At 41.5% G+C, this 17548-nt stretch overlaps 1 protein-coding gene and 1 long non-coding RNA gene across 5 annotated transcripts in view; one reads left to right on the forward strand and one right to left on the reverse strand.

Moving 5' to 3' along the window:
* RFC3 (replication factor C subunit 3) overlaps positions 1-17548 on the forward strand; it is a 378546-nt gene that overhangs the window by 336838 nt on the left and 24160 nt on the right. The gene's annotated exons all lie outside the window — the stretch shown is intronic.
* LOC102159559 overlaps positions 1-17548 on the reverse strand; it is a 620195-nt gene that overhangs the window by 18318 nt on the left and 584329 nt on the right. For both annotated transcript variants that reach the window (XR_002336491.1, XR_002336492.1), the window contains 2 exons: positions 5582-5658; positions 2240-2378 (listed from right to left, as the gene is read on the reverse strand). This is a non-coding gene — a long non-coding RNA (uncharacterized LOC102159559). The remainder of the gene's footprint in view (positions 1-2239; positions 2379-5581; positions 5659-17548) is intronic.

Genomic DNA, 17548 nt, shown 5'->3' on the forward strand with positions numbered 1-17548 from the left:
ACATAGACCTATTTTTAGGGGAGCGAGGGAAAGAGGTCTTACGCTGCTTACAATTTATACCAAATTTCTCAGCATTATCAGATTAAAATATTTTTAAAAATCTTTATAAGCCAATAAGAAGCACAAATCTTAGCAGCTTCTTGTAAGTATCTCATTGGAAATTTCACATAGGTAAACATCAATTTCAGAGGATCCACGGGCTCTAACTCAAGTTCTATTACTGGTGTTTCTCAAAGCTGGTTCCCTATGCCGTATTCCATACCCCTGATTTGTGGTGGAGCAAGTCAGGAGGAAGAGGATTCCCAAGATCAAATCAATTTGCAAAACACGGAATGATTTCTCCTTGTCAGAGTCTCGCAAAGCATGTTAGCATCTTCAGGCTTTATGATGCACCCTCTCAAGAAACTTTAAGTTTATTTAGTTCAAAAAGTTTATTTCCCAAGCCTATTTGAATGTTGGATTTTTTTAAAAAGTGAAATACATATAAACATTTCAGTTCTGGAGATATTTCCCTTCATTAAGTAGAAGAATAAGGAGATGACAGCAGAATTTAAAAAAAAAAAAAAAAAAAAAAAAAAAAAAAAGGCATCCTTAGACGTCCTCAGTGAAGAGAGTGGCCCCTGAAGTAAGCCATGTCTAAAGACAACACATCAGCCAAAGACAATTTTTAAAAAACCTTAAGAAATTTATAAGCGTCAAACAGTAAGACAAAATAGTGATCAAGGGCATCCCTGGCTACAGAATCAAGGCCACCTCTTGATGCTTGCTCTTAAGTAAACTGCCCGGTGAAAAGTGATGGGGGAGGTATGATTTGCTCTCTACCCAGGAGCTTTAGGGAGATTCCTGCTACAAATTTGTCTTTCAAAACAGAGAAGTCAGAGGTAATCAGATCAAAAAGTGGCAAAGAAACAGAGTACTCTAGACTCGTTGACAAACGAGGTATAAGTAACTCACCAGGGCAGCCTGCTGCCTCCCATGAACTGGAAGGCACTCCAGGGAAAAGTGTGGTTCACAAGCCAATGTGCGTACCTCTCTCTGCACTGCAGGGCGGGGGATTAGCGAGTACCTGTTTCATCACAACAAATGTGCTACAGGGACCTCTGGCCACTCTGTACTGGCGAGTCAACAGCCTGTCTAAGATGGGGAGGAAAAAGGCAACATGACTTAAGTAGAAACGATGTCTAGTTCAGCGCCTCCGAGTGTTAGGGAGGTGGTGGTATAAACTAATGTGTGGACAAAGAAACCTGGCAGACAGCAGCCTTTACATCCCATTACGATCCTCTTTACAAGGTTGTACAGCAAAAGGTCCTTAAACTTGCTCTCTAAACATTTTAGGGAGAGCTGGACAAAGATGAGAGGTAAACAGAGATATCTTAGGAGGCAGAGTTGTTGCTAGAGAGGCACCCCAGAGATTCATGCAAGACAGATCGCATTTTCTAAGGCTCTGAGCGCAAACAACTAAGTCTTCAACCTTGCATTTGATAGTAATAATTCAGGCTGAAATGCTGAGTCGAAGGTAACGTCCAACAAAGTCTCTCAAGGCTTTGAGTGGCCAAATAAATTTAAAATGAGGTTATTTAGCAAACGTTTATTATTGAGTGTCTACTGTGTGTGCAGTATTGTGACATGATCTGGAGGCAACTGGAGATGAATGAGATGTGGTCTCTCATCTCACAGAGGGCTGGGTGATGCTGGGGGTTTGGTTTGAATGTAGATTGCATTTAGAAATGAGATTTTAGTGCCATGACCGGGAGCAGCTGATTTAAAATCCTGTCCTAGGTGGTCATTTCCTGAAAGGGAAACCACAGTAACCATGCATTTCTTTGGCCAACTTCCTAGGAAATCTCTATGTCTTATGAACCACAGAAAATTTAAAATATTATCATCACAATTTGCAACCCTGATGCATGCTAGGCTTACTTGAGTGCTTACAAAGAAAAGTGAGACGCAGATACTGAGACTCATCCTCAAAGATGTTTATTTTATTGGCCTGAGATGGAGCTTGGCCATAAGTGTGTTTTAAAATCCTTGGGTGATTCTATTGTACAGAATTACCATAGTGAATTAAAGAATCAGAGAAACTAGATGCCCAACCTAGGATGAGTTTATGAAATTGCTGTAAATCTTAATCTCCTGTTGCGTCAACACAGTGAATAATACCTTCTTTGTGAAGCTGTCTTCAGGCTGAATAATAACCCCAATGTGAAAGGCACAAAGAGAGATTCTGGAACATACTTACACATTAATTGCAGTGTCCTCCCCAAGTGAGGTGCTAAGGATAAGCCCACTGATGCTCACGGTGTAAATCTTGGTTCTGCTGCCACTTGCAACCTGTGTAACCTTGGGCCAGCTGCCTCTCCGTGCCTCAGCTTCCCCATCTGTAAAATGACAACAAGTGTTTATTTAATGAGGACTACATAACAGGAGAATTAAATGCATCTGGCACACAAGCACCTAGCCTGAATCTAACCATGAGAAACTATCAGACAAATCCTACAAAATGCCTTCATACAGGTCAGTGGCATCACATAAAGCAGAAAGATTTGGAAAATAGTCCAGATTAATGGGAACTACAGAGACATAACAGTTTAGTGCAATAGATGTTCTTGGATTTTCTTTTGCTATTAAAGACATTACTGCGATAATTGGTGTTATCTAAATAAGGTCTGTACACTAGATAACAATACTGTAATAATATTCATTTCCTGATTTTGATAATTGTACTGTGGTTATGTAAATGAGTATTTTGTTTTTAGGAAATATGCATGAAAATTGTTAGGGATAGAGAAGCAGTCTGTCTGCCGAGAGGGAGAAACAAAGAGACTAAAACAAATACAGAAAAATAGTAACATTTGGGAAATCTGGATGTGGGGTATCCAGGAACTCTTTGCACTATTCTTGCAACTTTCTTGTAAGTCTGAAGTTTTTTAAAATTCCGGCCCCCCAGGGAGTTCCCATCGCGGCCCAACAGAATCAAATCCTACTAGTATCCATGAGGACTCGGATTTGATCCCTGGCCTCACTCAGTGGGTTGGGGACCCAGCGTTGCCATGAGCTGCAGTGCAGGTCGCAGAGATGGCTTGGATCCTGCGTTGCTGGGGCTGTGGTATAGGCCTGTGGCTGTAACTCCAATTCAACCCCTAGCCTGGGGAACTTTTCATATGCCATGGGTACGGCCCTAAAAAGCAAAAAAAGAAAAAAAGAAAAAAGATGTTGAATTAAATTTCCGGCCCTGGAACATATTAGACACATATGACAGGTGGACAAGTATATGTGTGAAGTGAAATTTGGAAGAAGAAAATTCATCAAGAAGAGGCCAGCTCAGGTGACACAAGCTCAGGTGACATATGGTATATTCCAGTTAATTAGGCATCTCCCTGCAGACCTGGTTCCAGGTACTTTCCAGAAGTTCTGTACTTTGCTCAACTCACTTGTTTTAAGGGAACACCAAGTCCTGCCCTCTGCTCAACTCACCCTGCTCAGGCCTCTAGTAAATGTCCTATTAACTTCTTGGGAGGTAAACTTGAGTGTGTATGCGCGCGTGTGCGTTTGGGAAAAAATTTGGAAACTATTGAAAGCACAGACTTTGGAGCCAATCTACCCAAGTTTGAATCCTGGCTCTGGAACTTACTAGTCATATATAGTTTTGCCTTTGTTTCCTCCTCTGTAACACAGGCATAATACTTCCTCCTGAGACTGCTATGAAGATTAGAGCTAATGCATGTGAAATACTCAGAGCAATGTCTCACACATACTAAATCCCTTAGGATGTTATTCTACTACTTTCCACAGTGGTTTGGGGTGGGGTGTGTATGTGTATGTGTCTGTGCACGCCTGCACGTATGCACACGTATGTTAGTGAGGAAGGGTGCAAAAATCTACCAGCAACAGAAGAGAAGACGTACAAGGTCAAGTTTCTGTGCTTAGAAATATGTAACCCCCCTTGGTCTCATCGACTCTCTCTCTGCCCCCCATGAGACTGCAGGATATGACTTCTTTTTAAACTTAAGTAAAATGTTTAAAGTGAGCTTTTCACTTTCCATCCTAGCATTAAAAATTACCTTTTATTGAAATAAAATGTAAATTTTGTGTGATAAAAATACCTTTGGTGGAGTATTTTAATTAAGGAGCCTTGGAAATTACCTCTTTGTATGTATCAGTTGTGAATTTAAGTCAAAATGTGTTCGTGGGAAATGAGTTTAGTGAGCAGTTGTCAGATATTAAATTTCTTTCAGGATCAATAGTTCTTCCCACATAATTTTTTCAAATTTTATTTACCTTAGGGTGATTGGGACATGAGAAATTTAAACAATGTACACTGATTGAGGTTTAAGGAAAACCTGTAGTATTTACTTGCAGAGGTTATAGGAAATCTTTTCTAATTTTGAAGTTAAGACTTGAAACATGCTGAAACCTCTCATATCTTTGTATCGTTGTAGTTTATTATTCTCTTCATCTAGCCTTGTCCATGAAAATTTAGAAGGCAGCATTTTATCTTTATTTAGAAAAGCCATGTGCCAAGTACTATAACTTTGTGTTAGGGGCTGAATTTTGTCTCCCTCTGCCCCATTCCCCGCCCCCCCCCCACACCAATTCACATACTGAAGCTCTAACCCCAGTGAGGGTGTATTTTGAATTAAGGCCTTTCAGGAGGCAGTTAAGGTTAATTGAGGCCACATGGATGGGGCCCTAAACCAATAAGAGGTGTCCTTGCAAGAAAAAGAGAGGCCAGGGGTGTGCAAACATAAAGACTATATGAGGACATAGCAAGAAGGCAGTTGTCCACACAGTGAGGAGAGAGGTCTTACATAAATCAACCCTACCAAACCCTTGACCTTGGACTTCCCAACCTCCAGAATTGTGAAGTGCAAGTCTGTGGTATATTGCTGTGCCAGCCTGAGCTGACGAATGCACGTTTGTTCAGGTATAAGCAAGTCGAAACCTTATTTCTCTTTCATGCAATACTTGGATTTAGGCAACCCAGAGTTCAAATGACAGTTCTACGCCTGGAGTCGTCTAGGGAACTAGGATCCCTCTGCGTTGACATTACAGCATCACCTGGAGATTAAGTCTGCATTTTAAGCAGCGGGATGGAGGAAGAAGGAAAGAAAAGACATACTTTTCTCCTTGTGCTCACATCTCACTGGTCATAATTTAATCCCATGGACATTATTCAAGCTGTGAGTGAGGCTGAAATGTCAACACCATGTGTCCAACTAAAGATCAAGGCTTCTATCATTGAACAAAAGAGGAACAACTAGCAGTCTGTACAACGGGGTGTTGATGGTGGTGTGAACCTGGCTCCGACCCTTCCCACACGAATGCCCCTTCCCTTATGTATCTCCGTGGCCCACCAATGCCCCGCGTTCTGCCACACTTCCCTGAAACCTCAGCAAAAAAACCAACATAGGACAGAGAGGGTATAAAACTGCCTGTTAAGTCTGACTTTCCCTAAAGCCCAATATAAAATCAGCCAAGACTACAAGCCCTTCCCAGGTTTCTTGTGGCTGCTGCCCTTTCCTGCAGTCCCTGGGGTCATCCCCACTCTGTGGCAGCACCTCCCTTACCTGCCTCTACTGACCTTTGGGGAAGTTTCACTTTTTCTCCATACAAGTTGATCCGGTCATCTCATTATCCTCTGGCTTTGTCACTCTCCCCCTGCAGAGAATGTAATAAATAACCCAAGAGTCACATTGCCCACCTGAGTTAGGGAGGTGTCGATGGAGATGGCTCTCAGCAACAGGGATTGGGGTGGCCTTTCACACATCTTGGGGGTGTTCCTGACACACTGAATGTCCTGAGCTCCACTGGCTAATTCCCCCTCTCTCTCTCTGTCTCTGTCTCTCTCTCTCACACACACACACACACACACACACACACATCTCTTCCAAGGGAAAAACCTGAATATTCAGAGACTTAACAGGCTGAGGCAGGGCTCACAACCTCAAGATCTTCTTGAAACAAGTTCACAGATGAATGAAGTCGGTTATGTGGAGTGTGAGCTAAAATGGCTCTTTTTTTTTTAATTTTAATGCTTTTTATTTTTTTCCATTATAGCTGGTTTACAGTTTTGTCAGTTTTCTACTGTACAGCAAGGTGACCAATTCACACATACATGCATACATATATACATTCTTTTTTCTCACATTATAAGTGACCAGATATCATTCCCAGTGCTACACAGCAGGATCTCATTGCTTATCCATTCCAAAGGCAATCATTTGCACCTATTAACCCCAAATTCCCAGTCCATCCCCATCCCTCCATTGCCCCCTTGGCAACCACAAGTCCATTCTCCAAGTCCATGATTTTCTTTTCTGTGGAAAGGTTCATTTGTGCCATATATTAGATTCCAGATATGTGATATTATATGGTATTTGTCTTTCTCTTTTTGACTTATGTCACTCAGGATGAGAGTCTCTAGTTCCATCCATGTTGCTGTAAATGGAATTATTTTGTTCTTCTTTATGGCTAAATAGTATTCCATTGTGTATATATACCACTTCCTCTTAATCCAGTCATCTGTCAATGGACATTTAGGTTGTTTCCATGTCCTGGCTAATTGTGAATAAGGCTGCCATGAGTATAATGGGTGCATGTGTCTTTCTTGAGGAAAGTTTTGTTTGGATATATGCCCAAGAGTGGGATTGCTGTGTCGTATGATAGTTCTATACATAGTTTTCTGAGGTACCTCCATACTATTTTCCATAGTGTTTGTACCAGTTTACATTCCCACCAACAGGGCAGGAGGGTTCCCTTTTCTCTGCACTCTCTCCAGCATTTGTTATTTGTGGACTTATTAGTGATGGCCATTCTGACTGGTGTGAGGTGGTACCTCATATTAGTTTTGATTTGCATTTCTCTAATAATCAGGGATGTTGAGCATTTTTTCCTGTGCGTGTTGGCCATCTGTATGTCTTCCTTGGAGAAATGTCTATTCAGGTCTTCTGCCCATTTCAATTGGGTTGTTGGCTTTTTTGCTGTTGAGTTGTATAAGTTGTTTGTATATTTTAGAGACTAAACCCTTGTCAGTTGCATATCATTTGCAACTATTTTCTCCCATTCCATAAGTTGTCTTTTTTTTTTTTTTTTTTTTTTTTTTTTTTTTTAGGATTTTCTTTGCTGTGCAAAAGTTTGTCAGTTTGATTAGGTCCTACTGGTTTATTTTTGCTTTTATTTCTGTTGGTTTGGGAGATTGACCTGAGCAAGTATTTGTAAGGTTGATGTCAAAGAATGTTTTGCCTATGTCCTCTTCCAGGAGTTTATGGTGTCTTGTCTTACATTTAAGTCTTTGAGCCATTTTGCATTTACTTTTGTGCATGGTGTGAAAGTATGTTCCAGTTTCAATGATTTACATGAAGCTGTCTAGTTTTCCCAGCACCCCTTGCTGAAAAGACTGTCTTTTTCTCATTTTATATTCTTGCCTCCTTTGTCAAAGATTAATTGACCACAGGTGTCTGGATTTATTTCTGGGTTCTCTATTCTGTTGCATTGGTCTGTGTGTCTGTTTTGATACCAGCACCACACTGTCTTGATTACTGTGGCTTTGTAGTATTGTCCGAAGTCTGAGAGAGTTTTGCCTCCTGCTTGGTTTTTGTTCCTCAGGATTGCTTTGGCAATTCTGGGTCTTTTGTGGTTCCATATAAATTTTTGGATTGTTTGTTCTGGTTCTGCGAAAAATGCCATGGGTAATTTGATAGGGATTGCATTGAATCTGTAGATTGCTTGGGGTAGTTTGGCCATTTTTATAATATGAATTTTTCCAACCCAAGAGCATGGAATATCTTTCCATTTCTTTGAGTCCTCTTTAACTTCCTAGATTAATGTTTTATAGTTCTCAGCATATAAGTCTTTCACCTCCTTGGTCAGATTTATTCCCAGGTATTTGATTTTTGGGGGGTGCAGTTTTAAAAGGCATTGTATTTTTGTCTTCCTTTTCTAATATTTCATTGTTAGTATACAGAAACGAGACTGATTTCTGAATGTTAATTTTATATCCTGCTACTTTGCTGAATTTGCTGATTAGTTCCAGTGATTTTTGGGTGGAGTCCTTAGGGTTTTCTATATATAGTATCATGTCATCTGCATACAGTGACAATTTTACCTCTTCTCTTCCTATTTTTATTTCTTTTGTTTGTCTGATTGCTGTGGCTAGGACTTCCAATACTATGCTGAGTAACAGCAGTGAGAGTGGGCATCCTAATTCTGTTCCAGATTTTAGTGGGAAGGCTTTCAGCTTTTCTCCCTTGAGTATTACATTTGCTGTGGGTTTGTCGTAAATGGCTTTTATTACATTAAGGTATATTCCTTCTATACCCACTTTGCTAAGAGTTTTTATCGTGAAGGGATGTTGGATTTTGTCAAATGCCTTTTCTGCATCTACTGAGATGCTCATGTGGTTTTTGACTTTTCTTTTGTTAATCTGGTGTATGATGTTGATTTATTTGCATGTGTTGAACCATCCTTGTGCACCTGGGATGAATCCCATTTGGTTGTGGCGTATGATCTTTTTTATAGGTTGCTGGATAAAAATGGCTCTCTTAATGGGACAGCCCATGGATTTCGATCACCTGGAACCAATGTTCATTCTCCCAATGTTGTATATATAAAGGAAGCTGGAAATTAGGCTTTTTTAGATGACAGTTCCCAATTTTGACAATGTTGGCACTGAATTAAAAAAAGGTAAACATTGCTTAACAGATCTGCTGGGTTGGATCCAGCTTAAATGCAACCCAGAGGCCCCCAGTTTGAAACTTCTGTAGTAAGCCCTGAAGGAGAGCAAGCTTCCCTAGCTGGCCTTGATAGCACCACAGAGCATTAGCATTTTAATGATGCATCAGGCTTCTGTCACTGAACAGAAGAGGAGTGAGTAGTGGTCTTCACAACAGGGAATTGTTGGCAGTGTGAACTTGGCTTCCAGCATCATCTTCCAGAGCAAAACGAGTTTCTTCCTCTAATTCTCTTTTTTAAATGCACCCACGTGGGTGCACAGTAATAGGGCAGGGACTCCTTGCTAGCTATATACCTATTGCGGATGTGCCTTCAGCTACAAAGACCCTAGCAAAAGCAGCAGACTTAGCGCCTGCTGGCACCTGATTCAGTTATTGGAAGGAAGCTACCGTCTTCCTCAGGCTCTGTCTAGGGAGGAGCTGGTCTCTTGTCACTAGAGCAGATCATCATAATACCAAGTGTAAAGACAGCCAGGGAGGCCAGAGTCCGCAGCCTGCTGTCCGGTCCCCAGCAGCACCCTCCACCCATGCTCTGGTTCTGACCCTGCGCTGGCCTTTGAGTTGGGACTCCTATTTCCTATTTCCGGATGCGCCCTGGAAGGCACATCGGTGCGTTCTGAGTTTGCCTTTATTCTAAAGCAGTAGAAACAACGGAAGGTTTTTTAAGCAGGAGGGTGGCATAAACAAAAATGAGTCCGGAAACTGTTGACATTGATCTGGGAAGGAAAGAAACTGGAGTCAGGGAAACCAATTAGGGGTGCTGACAACAGCATAGGTGTGGAAATACTGACATCGGTGAAGGAGAGAAGAAAGCGGAGGCAAAGATAATGTGGGGACAGAATCTAAAATTTCTGCAACCATTATTAAAAGTGATAGCCAGATTTCATCACTGGGTGACTAGAAGTATGGTTGTCACAGAAACAAACCAAATTATTAGCAGTACTTTTTGTTTGCTTATTAAATTTTTATATTGGTTTTTCTTTCTTTAAAAATAGCTTTCAGTGCTGTCAATTGATACTAACAGCATTTTCTATTGGTTTGTGATTTTTGTCCTGCTGGATTCCAAGGACTTTGTAAGCACTATCTCATTAATCCTCCTGGAAGCTTTGTGAGGTGAGTGGCAGTGGTTTGAAAAGCCAAGTATACAGAAGATAGTTTTTAAAAAATATTCTTGAGTGACTCTCACATTCTTACTAAGATTTTTTAGACTCTCAGTGGCAATTAGCAGAAATCAGGCTTGGCATGTACTGTGTTCTCAATTATTATCAATAGGTTTCTAATTGAGAACATGTGTTCATTTCAGCTGGGGTTATTGTCTGGCTGATCACAATGGAGCATCTGAAAGGCAGCATCTGGCAGAGTTATTTTCTGACCACCTCTCACCCCATCTTTCTTTATAACTGCTTTCATTTAGTACGTGACCCACCATGATAGAGAGAAGTCTGCTCCAGAAACAGCACCAGATCTAGTATTCCTATGGGCTCATCTATTCAATCTTTACATTGCACACCCAGCACCAAGTACCATTTCTTAAAGTAGGTACTGCTTCCAGGTATCTATTGCTGTGTAACAAGTCATCCCTAAACTTAATGGCTTGAATCATTAATCTGCAATTTGGGAAGACTTGGGAGGTATGGCTTATATCCACTCTGTGCAGTGTTAGCTGGGGTGGCTTGGCTGGAGATGGATGATCGGCTTCCAAAATGACTCTCTCACATGGCTGGCAAGTCGGTTCTAGCTATCAGGTGGGAGCTCAGCTGGGGCTCTGGGCGAGGACCTTGGTTCGTCCGCCAGTTGATCTCTTCATGGGTGGTTGGCTTGGGGTTCCTTATAATAGATGCACTTGACTCCAAAAGTAAGAGTTTAAGAGACAGAAAGTGGAAGCTACCAGTCTCTTGATACAGGCCTGAAACTTGTCTTAGTGTCACTTCGCATTGTATTTTATTGGCCAAAGTAGTCATAGATCCTACCCAGACTCAAAATGGGGCGTAGACTATACTTCTTCAGGGAGTGGCCAGATTTAACCTCCCATGGTGCAGATTATATTTAAAATTTTGGATGAAGGATGGTTTGGTTTGGCATCTCTGATTCAAGAGGGGTGTATTAAACTGCACCAATGGCCAGTAATTCTGGATTCTAAATATGTATTTTTCATACCCTTCCCATAGCTTTTCCATATATTGACTCTATTATTTATCACTGACCTTTACTTTTACTCAAGTGCCAGGCTCTTTTACCTCTGGTTTACTGTATATATTGTCCCCACTCCTGCAGCCTATCTACCAACTCTTCCAGAGAATTCTCTTGAGCTTCCAAATGAAAGTGGCCCTCCTGGGTGCTTTCGTAGCTTTTTAGGTGCATCTTATCAAAAGGTGATCACAGCACATTGGAACCTGACAGCTGGTCTGGCTTCTTCTCTAAAGACAGACACTCTCTCTTGTTCATTTTGAAATCCCCAGCACAAAAGAGGGTCCCTGGACAGTAGATACTCAGTGCATATCCGTTAAATGGTTAATCTGCATTCTGCCCTAAATGTTTGCATTCTTGGAATGCTCTGCATTTATCACTTTCTTGTCCATGTCATTTGATACTATACAACTCACCCTCAGCTGCTCCATCTCTTAACTGGAGAGACTGAAATGTCTGTGGTGTCAAAGCCGAGGGAATGAAAGAAAGTGTTACTTGAGTCCTATGAGAGGTGATGATGAAGAGCCAGGCAAACAAAAGCACAATCATTTGTGTTAAAGATGATTCGGGAGCTCCTGTCATGGCACAGCAGAAACGCATCTGACTAGGAACCATGAGGTTGCAGGTCCAATCCTTGGCCTCGCTCAGTCGGTTTAGGATTTGGTGTTGCCGTGAGCTGTGGTGCAGGTCGCAGACATGGCTCGGATCTCACATTGCTGTGGCTGTGGTGTAGGCCAGTGGCTACAGCTCCGAGTGACCCCTAGCTTGGGCACCTCCATATGCCACGGGTGTGGCCCTAAGAAGACAAAAGACAAAAAAAAAAAAAAATTCTTTCTGTGATGCTTGTGTTAAGACTATATTGAGCAGGGCATTTCTCCATGGTTTTCTATGTAAAGAGGAGCTGTGCAAAGCAGCAGGGACATGAACTATGCCTCATTCATCTCTATTGGTCCCCTGGACATTTTGAAGCAGGATATATAAGCCAGTCTCCAAATTGATAACAAGTGCCTGATTCCAAACAAATGTCGCCAATCTTGCCCTTAATGCACTAGAGCAGAACATGATGGGACATTAGCAGAGTGCAGTAGCGCAGAAAGAGGAATGAACATGGGATCCGGTAACATTGTCCTATCAATTGGATTTTAAATGGATATTAATCTTGCTTATTAAACACAAGAACAGAGACCAATGAAATCTTGTATTAGAGGCTGTGCGTGGGATGTATCATCTATTGCAGACAGTTAGGAGACATTGATCACTCTGGGAGAGGCTCTTCCAGCATTAAGAGAGCCTGACTGGGAGATTTCACCCTTTTGGGGTGATGTCACAAGGGCTTTTTACTTTTATTTCATTATCCTGAAAACCTGTATTGAGCTGTAAAGATTCTCCTCACTGTGCTGAGTGGGATAGGGGTGCAGTGAAAAATAATGCAACCTCATCTATCCCCTCAAGGAGCTGTGGTCACTGAGTGGGCATGAGAGGAAGGGGGAAGAAGCAAGGTGGAGTGGGCAGTGGAGTGGCATGGCCGTCTGGAACAGGAGGGATCTGGAAGCTGAACCGCTTATCTCCGTCCTTGCTTGGGTTACTTACACTCTCTAAGCCTTGGTTTACTCATCTATAAAACTGTGTCGATGGCAACAATATCCGTCTAGGGGGAAGATCACAGCAAGGATTAAAATAGAGAAGGGGTGTGAGGTTATAAGCCCTGTCTGTTTCATCATGTCTTCAGTAGCTACCGAGCACACTGCAGACGGTCAGTGATTGCTTGGTGACTGCACAGTGTATGAAAGTGCTTAGGCGCTGTGCTTGGCACACAGGAAGAACTTAGCAAATGTTCACCGTGAAGAGAGACGATAGTATTATGATGTCATGGTAACATCAGAGAGAAGTAATAGTAGCTGTGGTTGCTGGTGGTAAGAGTAATGATAATAAAGGTATTAGTCATGATTAACTAGGAGTACAGAAAAAGGACAGATGAAAAGCAAGAGATCAAGCTAAAATGATAAGTTGGCTATGTTCCAGGGCTGGGGGGCAGGGGCTAGAATAGTACAGTGAAGAGTCTGCACATCATTCAGAGGGTGAGGATGCTTTTGCAGTCTTCTGGGTTTGGAGACAGATACCCCTAAAAGCTGTGAGGAAGATGGACCAGGCACCCATTTCCTAAGATGCTCTCGATTTGAGTCTATTATAGAGATTTGGGTAGGACTTCATGCTGAGCTAGATGAGGGGTGGGAGAATGAAGAGGAAGATCGAGGTGAGGGAAGGGATTCAGAATTGACAGCATGGCTGGTTCGGATGCTATATGGGAGAAGGAAGAGCCAAACAACCTGAAAACTGAGAGCCCAGAGTGTGATACTGATATTATCAGAAATGGAGATGTCAGGATGGTCAGGGAAGATGGTTATTTTGGTTCAACATGTGTTTGTGTTGCTAGTGGGACATCCATAAAGAAATGGGCCATAGGCAGTTGAAACTTTAAGTATGGGGCACAAAGGAAAGGTAAGTTCAAGCTGAAGAGTTGTTTTTTTAAGACAAGAGAGCTACCATTTGGGCAGGAGGAGACATTGCTAAGGAAGGGGGGCAGGGCAGAGAGAAGAGGACCAAGGTGGGGACCTCGGAGAAGAGCCATCCTATGAATGAGAGGAACAGTAGCTTTTGCAATGTGGAAGTCAGGAGGGCAGAGTGAAGCAAGGCCCTGACACCCCTTTATGAGTCAAAGCCTGGCCATTTTGGAAAACAGACCTGAAAGTTGTGTCCTGCCCTGGACAAGATGGCAAACGGCAGTGGTCTACTTCTAGAAACAAATGCCATCCAAACTTTGCTACCATTTTGGTGGCCATTCTTTTAAAGCTCCTTTGTTAATTCACACTTTCCCAGCTCCATAGCTGAAAGCTCAAAGTATCATGTAGAATGCATTGAATTACAAGTAAAAGAATGTCCACATACGAATGGATTAAACCATAAATAAATGAATTTTTACTAAGCAAGAGACCCAGAATTTATGGCTCAATAAAGCTGTCAGTGACATCTTATCTTTCAGCTTCTGCACCTCCAAGAAGCATATCCTCAAATAGGAAAGAATGGAGGAAAGGGAGTTTTTCCTTATGCCATTCATACCACTTTTCAGGGAAAAGAATCTTTCGTAGAGTCTATGGCAGGTGTTCATTGCCTTCTCATTGCCAAGGTCTAACTCAGATGCCACCCCCTGGACCAATCTCTGGTGGGGGGAAAAGGGATGCTCATGATTGGCTAAGAGTTAGACCAATCACAATTGCTTCTGGGCAGGGGGCAAACTGCTGTCCAAACAGGAACAGGCCTCAATTTGTGAGGAGAAAATGGTAAGTGTTGAACAGGCACCCAACAATGTCTACCAGAGAGGGAATAAAGTTAGAACTCTCTGTGTGTTGGGGCGGGAGGTGGGGGGGAGACAAAGACCAGACATGTATTGGAACCTGGACAAATACCCCAATTCAAGCAAAAGATGTTATGAACTTCAAGATATACACAAGGACCTTTCCAACATAACAGATGTCTTCCCTGAGGTTGCCAGGGCAACCCGGATGCATTTGGAAGGAAAAGCATTTGTTTACCTTTTATTAGCATTCTTTGTTCTGCTTAACTAATAAGAATAATTTCCGTATGTTTCTGAAACATGTCTCACCCCTCTTTCCAGAATTTAGGGTTGGATAACCTTAACTTTGCCCGGGTTAACTCCATGGTGGCATGGGGAACCCTAACAGAACACCGTGACCAGCCAGTCCCACCCCATTACCCACACTGGCTCCTCCTCCCAGGCCATGGCACTCTCTGCTCTGTTCGAGTCTTTCCTCACAGAATCACAGAAACATCACCTCTGTTCTGTATGTCACCTTTGCTCCATCCTTCCTTCCCAGACTTCACCCCTCAATTTTAGGTTGGTTTGTTTGTCTGTTTGTTTAAATAACAACATCAATTCTTGGTATTGACCCCTGGTTTTAAAACAATAGTAGGCATCAAAGTTCTCTCCTTTGTTTCTCTCAGCTTAAAAGGTGCCAATCCACAGATCACTGAAGTTGGTCCCTAGACAGAGTCCAAATATTTGATTCTAATCTAGATGTTGGCTTTGCCCTAAGGAAGCAACGCTGGCAAGTATGGAGCCACTGAGACTGCCCAGCACTATAGCAATAAAAAGATGGTTAGAGGGCAAAATGGAAAAAGAGAAATACATCTCCACAGATTTCAGCTCAGGCTGTGTCTGAATAGTCATTTATATAAGGAATAGCTGTTTCACAGAAATGAGGATTAATGCATGTTAAAACATAAGTACCTAGAAAAAGGTAGAATTCCACCCTTATTAGCCATTAATCCACTAGTATGCATTCATTTGTCAAATTATCAAGTCGTCTTGTTAGGATATTGAAAGAGAGGCTAAAAAAGAACAAAGCTACTTCCATATGTTTTACAGTAATGCCTAAGGATAACCTTAGATGGCACAGGTTTGGGCAAAGGCCCGCTAAATTTTATTCTCCTAAGTTCTAGCCTGGAGACATCCCAAGGCCATCCATCCCTTAGGGCCCCGAGGAGAGGCCCTGTATGATCATCTCCCTCTCCTTCAGCAGAGACAATCTCTCTTCTGAAATCCTAGGAGATGTGATTTACATCTCTCCGGCATTTGCCGTCATATACTTTGCATGATGCTTTTCAAATATTTTGTTTATATGCACTATTATCTGCATAGATGAAATATCATGTTTATATGCATCTTGTGAGAACAAGCGCCACTATCAAAATCCACGTGTGATTCATCTTGATGATTCATGCAGTGTCTTGCAAAGCCCCTTCATGTATGTGTGCTCAGAAGGTCTTGATTGATTGACTGTATAAATTATATTTGAGAACTCTGCCCACATGTCAATTTTAATTTCCTCTGCTTTTTTATTTTGATTTTTTTTTAGCAGCCAATTTTATTTTGTTTTATATTTTAATCAATTTTATAGTTGGCGTATAAAGTTGTGTTAGTTTCAGGTGTACAGTAAAATGAATCAGTTAGACATACATCCATTCCTTTTCAGAATCTTTTCCCATGTAGGTTATGACACAGTATTGAATAGGTTACCATGTGATATACAGTAGGTCCTTGTTACATATTCATTTGAACTATTGTATTGTGCATATGTCAATCTCAACCCTCTAATTTATGCCCCCCCATGTTTCCCCTTGGGTAACCATAAATTGTTTCAAAATCTTTGAGTTTGTTTCTGTTTTGTATGTTCTATTTATGGTATCATATTTCATTAGATTCCACATATTAGTGATCTCATATGATATTTGGCTTTCTCTTTCTGATCTCTTTCACTTAGTATGATAATCTCTAGTTGCTTCCATGTTGCTGCAATTGGCATTATTTCATTTTTTGTGGCTGAGTAATATTGCATTATATATATATATATACACACACACACCGTAACTTCTTTATCCAATCCTCTGCCCTTGGGCCTTTAGGTTGCTTCTATGTCTTGGCTGTTGTGAATAGTAGGGGTGCATGTGACAAACATAGGGGTGCATGTATCTTTTTGGAATTACAGTTTTCTCTGGATATGTGCCAAGGAAAGGATGGCTGGATCATATGGTAGTTCTGTATCTAGTTTTCTGAGAAACCTCCATACTGTTTTCCATAGTGGTTGTACCTAATTACATTCCCACCAACAGTATAGGAGGGGTTCCTTTTCTCCACACTCTTTCCAGCATTTATCATTTGTAGACTTTTTGATGATGGTCATTCTGACTGGTATGAAGTGACACCTCATTGTAGTTTTGATTTGCATTTCTCTAATAATTAGTGATGTTGAGCATCTTTTCATGTGCTTTTTGAACATCTGTCTTCTTTGGAGAAATGTCTGTTTAGAGCTTCTGACCATTTTTTAATTGGTTTGTTTGTTTTCTTGGTATAAAGCTATGTGGGATGTTTACATATTTTGGACATTAAGCCCTTGTCAGTCACTTCATTTGCAAAGATTTTCTCCCATGCTGTAGGTTCTCTTTTTGTTTTGTTTATGGTTTCCTTTGCTGTTATGCTTAGTTAGGTCCCATTTGTTTGTTTCTATTTTCATGACTCTAGGAGATGGGTCAAAAAAGATACTTCTGAGATTTATGTTAAAAGAGTCTTCTGCCTATATTTTCCTCTAAGAGTTTTTTTTTTTTTTTTTTTTTTTTTTGGCGGAGGCGGGGGTGGGGCACGGCATATGGAGTTTCCAGGCCCGGGATCAGATCTGAGCGGTAGGCCTGTCTTTCAGGAAAAGCATCAGTTGTTCACTGGGTTGCTAGAGAACTTAAGAGTTTTTCTTTTCCTTCTGCTGTCGTCTGAGGCTGCTGCAGAGTGGATCTGTAAAATTCAGAAGGGTATTCTCCTGCTGTGTGATAAGAATATTTTCCCAGATTAACTCTGAGACAAAAAATCTGCAAATCCTTTATGGGACTGAGGATCTAATTTCAGTGTGACTGGGAGGTTTTAAGAATGCCTCATCCTGAGTAGCTTTCATTTTGCGATTCCAGCGCCCAGACAAACCTCCGTTTTTCATGCAGAGTTTATGAAGCTCAGCCCTGCACTCGAGGCCAACAGCAACATCGTTTCAAAAGTATAAACGCTCCTCCGG

Source organism: Sus scrofa, chromosome 11 (genome assembly GCF_000003025.6).
Source record: "Sus scrofa isolate TJ Tabasco breed Duroc chromosome 11, Sscrofa11.1, whole genome shotgun sequence".
Classification (NCBI taxonomy): Eukaryota; Metazoa; Chordata; class Mammalia; order Artiodactyla; family Suidae; genus Sus; species Sus scrofa.